Below are 5,883 nucleotides of genomic sequence, written 5' to 3' on the forward strand. Positions count from 1 at the left end.
ACTTGCACTCTCTGTCATGTTTAAATGATGTCCTTTAAAAATATGTTCTTGGGCTGGGGATGTGGCTCCGTGGTCGAGCGCTTGCCTACCGTGTGCCAGACCCTGGGTTCCATCCCCAGCACCTCCTCTCTGTAGGGAGGAGGTGGGAACTGCTGCCCTGGCGCCTGCTGGTGGGAATGTGAAATGGTGCCATAGCTGTGGACACCCCCGTGCAGATCTTTAGGAGTTAGAATTCCCACCTGAGCCAGTAATTCCACTTCCGGGCCCATGCCCCAGAGATCTGAAGTGGGTTTCAAAGAGCCACATCCATCTCAGCCTTAGCCACAGTAGCCAAAGATGGAAGCTCTTCAAATTCCATCGATGGGTGAATAGACCAGCAAAATGTGGTATATTCATACAGTGGAATATTATGAAGCCTTAAAAAAGATGGGAATCCTGCTTCAAAATGAACCTTGAGGGCATTTTGCTGAGTGAAATCAGCCACACACAGGAAAAGCACTACATGATCCCACTTGCATGGAGACCCTGGAGTGGTCAGATTGGTAGAGATGGACAGTAAAATGGTGGTCTCCAGAGGCTGCAGGGAACAGGCAATGGGGACTCACTCAGTGTTTAATGAGGACAGCATTTCAGCTTTACAGGGGGAGAGGAGTTCTGGAGTGGATGGAGGGGGATGTCACCTGACGGCATGAATGGACCCAGCTCCACTGTGCTGTGTGCTTAGGAATGGCCAGGATGGTGCACTTCCTGTGTTATTTTACAGCAGTTGATTTTTTTAAACTTCAGAAAAGATAATACAAGAAACATTTTAAAAACACAAGTCTTGTTGGTATCTAAAGACACCAGTAAAAACACATGATGGCTTTGTAAGAAATTACACATTGTGTGTGTGGAACACCGGGGAGGAAAATTCACCTGGGAATGTTGCCGTAGGTTCCCTCCTCCACCCAGAATTCCACCCAAAGCCTGGATTAGAGGTCGCCCCTGGTCCTGTGGTGCCCCCACTGAGCTGCGGTGCTGGACGGTCATGGAAGCAGTGCCCGTGGTCCCCACAAGGGGGCAGGCGATTCTTTCTTTTGCGATATTGAGACCAGTGAAGACTGGAATAAGGGCGCAGTTATTGCTAAGTCTTGGCCAGTTTATTAATTCAACACCGTACTGGAATAAATAAAAAGTGGTTTGCACTAGTAACAGGACATCTTGCTCTTGAGGTTGCTAAGGAAGAGAGGAGTGTTTGTGAAACCCAGCAGTGTGGACGCTACTGGCTCCGGGTCTCAGGAAGCCTGGTGAGGGACGTGACTTTAGGACGTCCTGAAATGGTTTGGAGATCCGGCAGAAGGTAATTCCAGAATGCACATCTCTTGCCCGATTTAACATCTCTGATTGGTGGGGAGTGGGGAGAGGGTTTTAAGTTGCAATACTGTTGACAAGGGATGTTTTAAACCAACCGGAGACCTGCGTGATGTCGCCATCAGACGGTTCCTGGACAGGCAGGGGCGGTGGGAATCCATCCTCAGGAGCCCACCATGACCACCCAGCTTGGCAGCCCCCCTGTTTTTGTTAATGACATCTAAAATTTTACATAGTTTGGGTTCATCCTGGGGAGCCCGCCTCTTGATGTGACAAGACTCTCTTCCTTCCAGATACTAATGCTCTGTCACTGTTTAATTTTTCCTGATAACTCTCTTTCTGATACCCCCGCGGGGCACTCTTTCCTGACGATTAGTCGGGATGGTCTGAATGCTTACTGAATGGTCTCAAAAGGGACCCGAGGACATTTCTACTGGATAAAAACAAACATTTTGTCAATTAAATAACTCGTCTTCCGCAGGCCTGCTTGGGCGGGTCTAGGTCTGCTGCAGTACAGGAGCTAAACAGGCTGCCCTGGAGGTCACAAGTCACTTGAAAGTGCAACAAGGGACAGGCCTGCTTGTCTCTCTGCTCCGGGCCCTACCAGGCAGCCCTGCCAGGCCCGCTCTACAACAAAGCTCATGCTTGAGGGAAGCGGCCTTCATTCCTGGCTGGATCCAGCTGCGGGGTTTGAGCCACGATCCTGAAAGACAAACCCAAGTTCGGCCTTTTGTTCCATGGGAATCGCAACTTGGGGATTTGGGCTTTCAGGATCTCAACCCTCGGGATTATGACCTTGGAGACTGTGTCTTTTGAGATCATGATGGACGCGGCCAGTATGTGGCCGGCAGAGCCCTGGCACCTTTACTCCCAGGACCAACTGGAGGCCACAGGGTCAGCACCCCTGACTTCAAGGCCAGCAGTCTCCCCCAAATTGGCCATGACTCCTGACCCCACTTTTTTTTCCACCTTGTGTCCCTGCAGTCTGGGAACGCGATCCGGAGGACGCTGCTCCACGAGGCTCGCGAGGCTCAGTGGCCATTAGCTGAGGGAGGGGGAGCTGCCACCCCCCGCCCAGTCCTGGGGCCGTTTCCAGGGGAGGGTGGGAGTCAGGGGAAATAGCTTTGGAACAGAGGGGCGGGGTCAGAGGGGCCCAGCTGTGCCAGGGCTGGTGGGCAGCATTCCTCAGGCCCCGGGGGCTTCCCGCTCTGGCAGCACACAGGACCCTGGATCCTGCCCCCTGGGTGTGCACTTCACACACATTGAGGGACCAGTGTGGTCCCTCCTCCTGATTCATAGCTGTGCTTAGCTCCGGCCAAGACACGCCCCGGCCTGCGTCTGACCCCGCCGTCCCCGGTGCAGGCCCAGTGACTCACCTGCCTGTGAAGCCCTGGGCACCACTGCTTCCTAAACCTCTTGGCACGTCCCACCCCAGGACGTGTGAGGACCGGCTGTGCCATACGTGACTGCACCTGGGGCCACCTGCCCCCAGCTGGGATTGTCCTCTGTCCACAGACAGCGGGGAGAGCAAAGCTCCCTTCCCTGGCCAGGCCCCGGGCACTTTGTTCTGGATGGTTCTGCCCAAAGAGCAACTCAGCCTCCCTAGTGGCCTGTCAGCTGACTGCCCCCGAGGCCAGGGGTGAGGCAGAGCCCCTGCCTCCAACATGTGACCTGGGGGTGGAATTGGCCAGCCTCCTCCATGCAGGGGACAGGCCAGTGAGCCAGCTGCCCACGGTGACAAACAGGAGTCTCTCCACAGGATTCACTGCGTGCCAGCCAAACACCGGGGCCCGCGAGGCCCAGCAGGACTCGCTGACCATGGAAAGTCCTCTGTCCGAATCTGCCAGCCCCTTCTGTGCTACCAGGACAGTGCTCCACCTGGGGGAGACCCGCTGTCAGGCGGGGCAGCCACGATTTCCACAGGCGATTCCTGCCATTGCTTGTGGCAGGTAGCAGGACGTCAAGCGTTTGGATGAGTGGATTTGCACACAGGGATTTTTGACATTGAATGAATTATTTTTAAGCTGGGCTTTGGTGGTGCATTCCTGTAATCCCAGGGGCTCGGAGGCTGAGGCAGGAGGATCGCGAGTTCAAAGCCAGCCTCAGCAAAAGTGAGGCACCAAGCAACTCAGTGAGACCCTGTCTCTAAATAAAACACAAAACAGGGCTAGGAATGTGGCTCAGGGGTCAAGTGCTCCTGAGTTCAATCCCTGGCAACTCCCCCCCACCAAATTTTTTTTTTAATTCCAAAAAAAAAAATCAGAAATTAGAGATGAAATGTTAAGGCCTTCAAACGTTGGCCAAATGGAAAGTAGTTTGTGATTACCTGGGAATGGATGACAGAGTTATTAGTGTTATTTTCCAACAATGCATTATTTATAGATTTTTTAAAAAATTTTTTAAACATTTTAAAATATTTTGAGGCCTAACCCCAAACTGTAGTAAAATCCCCCTTTCAAGTGTCCATGAGTTCTGACAAATGAGCCTCCGTGTCACCAGCACTGAAGTCCAGAGGTGGTTGGCATCGTCACCCCCATGTCCCCCATGCTGCTTTGTAGCCAGCACCAAACCTGCTCCAACCCCTGGCAGCCACTGACTCAGTCCTGTCCCTAAGGTTTGGCCTTTTCTGGAACATCACATAGATAGGCTCATCCACTGCATTCCACAGAAGCACCTGGAGATCCAGCCCTGCTCTCTGCAGGCCCCTGCTCCTTCCTGTGTGCTGCTGAGTATTTCCCCTCATCTCTCTGGATATCCCACGATTCACTCATCCGCTCACCAGTTGCCTCAGTCAGCTCTCTGTCCCTGTGACAAAATACCAGAGGCAATCAACTTAAAAGGAGGAAAGGTTTATGTTAGCTCCCAATTCCAGGGGTCTGAGTCCATGATAATTGGCCTTGTTGCTTTGAGCCTGTGGAAGCACAGTCCATCACGGCCGGAGCATGTGACAGAAGATGGCTGTTCCCCTCATGAGACCGGGAAGGAGACACAAAGAGGCTGGGGTCCCAATATCTCCTTCAAGGCACATCTCAGTGACCTCTGATCCTTCCACAAGGCCCCACCCACTGAGGGTTCCACTGCCTCCCAGTGGCGCCGCAGGCTGGGGACCACACATGGGCCCCACTTCAGATCCACACTTGTGACACCAACTCCGGGACCTTCACCTCCTTCCATTTGGGAGGTCAGGAATCGGCCATCACACGTCTCCACGCAGTCCTTGTGGGAACACGTATTTCCATTTCTCATAGGGAGACACCAGGTCACAAGGGAGCCGTGCTACAAGGACGTCAAACACCTCCCGAGTTCCCCGGCCGCCCTGCGTTTCCCCACCAGGTACAGGCGTCCCGTGGCCCCAGAAACACCCCCTCCCTGCCATTGCTGGGCTTCAGCTGGGTGTCCCACCCAGCAGGCGGGCGAGGCCTCAGCACGGTTTCACTAAAAGCCAAGATTTTGCAAATCTCTCCCTGGGCTGATCGTCCATCTGCATCTTTTGGGGGTGACATTTCCGTTCACCTCTTTTGACCATTTTTTACCCTGGGTTGTTTGGGAGAGATGTTGTAGTCAGCTCTTTCACGGCTGTGACTAAAAGGACCCGACAGACAACTGTGGAGGGGGAAAGCCTTATTTGAGGGCTCACGGTTTCAGAAGCCTTCGTCCATAGAAGGCCGGCTCCATTCCTTGGGGCTCGAGAGGAGGCAGAACATCATGGCAGAAGAGTGTGGCAGAGGGAAGCAGCTCACGTGGTGATCAGAAAGCAGAGTGAGACTCCACTCGCCAGATTAAAAATATAGACCCCCAAAGCCACGCCCCCAGTGAACCACTTCCTCCAGCCATACCCCACCTGCCTCCAGTCACCACTCAGTTAATCCCATCAGGGATCAGTTCCCTGATAATTCGCTGGTCAGGTTAAGGCTATAACCTAATCATTTCTCCTCCAAACCTTCTTTTTTTTTTGAAGGGGTGGCAGGTAACCAGGGATTGAACTCAGGGGCACTTGACCACTGAGCCACATCCTCAGCCTTATTTTGCATTTTACTTAGAGACAGGGTCTCACTGAGTTGCTTAGCTCCTTGCTTTTGCTGAGGCTGGCTTTGAACTGGCAATCCTCCTGCCTCAGCCTCCCGAGCTTCTGGGATTACAGGTGTTCGCCACTGCCCCCAGGGCTCCCCCAAACCTTGCATTGTCTCACATGCTAGCTTTTGGGGGACACCTTACATCCAAACCATTATTATTTACATATTCTGGACACAGGTTCTTCCTCAGCCATGTGTTTTATAAATACTTTCTCCCCATCTGTCTTTTCATTCTCTTAAGTGTCTTTCAAAGAACAGATTTAAAAAAAAAGAAAAGAAATTGATGAAGTTTAAGTTATCAATTTTTTCTATGATGAATCATCCTTTTGATATCCTATCTAAGAAATCTTTGCATAACCCGAGGTTGCAAAGATCTTTTCCGAGGTATCCTGCTGCAAGTTTTATGATGTGTGCTTCACACTTGGGTCTGGGATCCATTTGGGGCCACACCTTGTTTCTG

The 5,883-nt window shown here is 52.4% G+C and overlaps 1 long non-coding RNA gene across 1 annotated transcript; it reads right to left on the minus strand.

Moving 5' to 3' along the window:
* Window positions 1-802: 802 nt before the first annotated feature.
* Window positions 803-3,013, minus strand: LOC124085812 (uncharacterized). Its single transcript, XR_006849584.2, has 2 exons — window positions 2,727-3,013; window positions 803-2,053 (listed from the first exon to the last, which is right to left on the minus strand). It is a non-coding gene; the product is annotated as an uncharacterized LOC124085812 (long non-coding RNA).
* Window positions 3,014-5,883: the final 2,870 nt, after the last annotated feature.

The sequence above is a fragment of the Marmota monax genome, unplaced genomic scaffold (assembly GCF_021218885.2).
Source record: "Marmota monax isolate L192 unplaced genomic scaffold, Marmota_monax_Labrador192_F-V1.1 WCK01_AAM20220418_F8-fsc00014, whole genome shotgun sequence".
Classification (NCBI taxonomy): Eukaryota; Metazoa; Chordata; class Mammalia; order Rodentia; family Sciuridae; genus Marmota; species Marmota monax.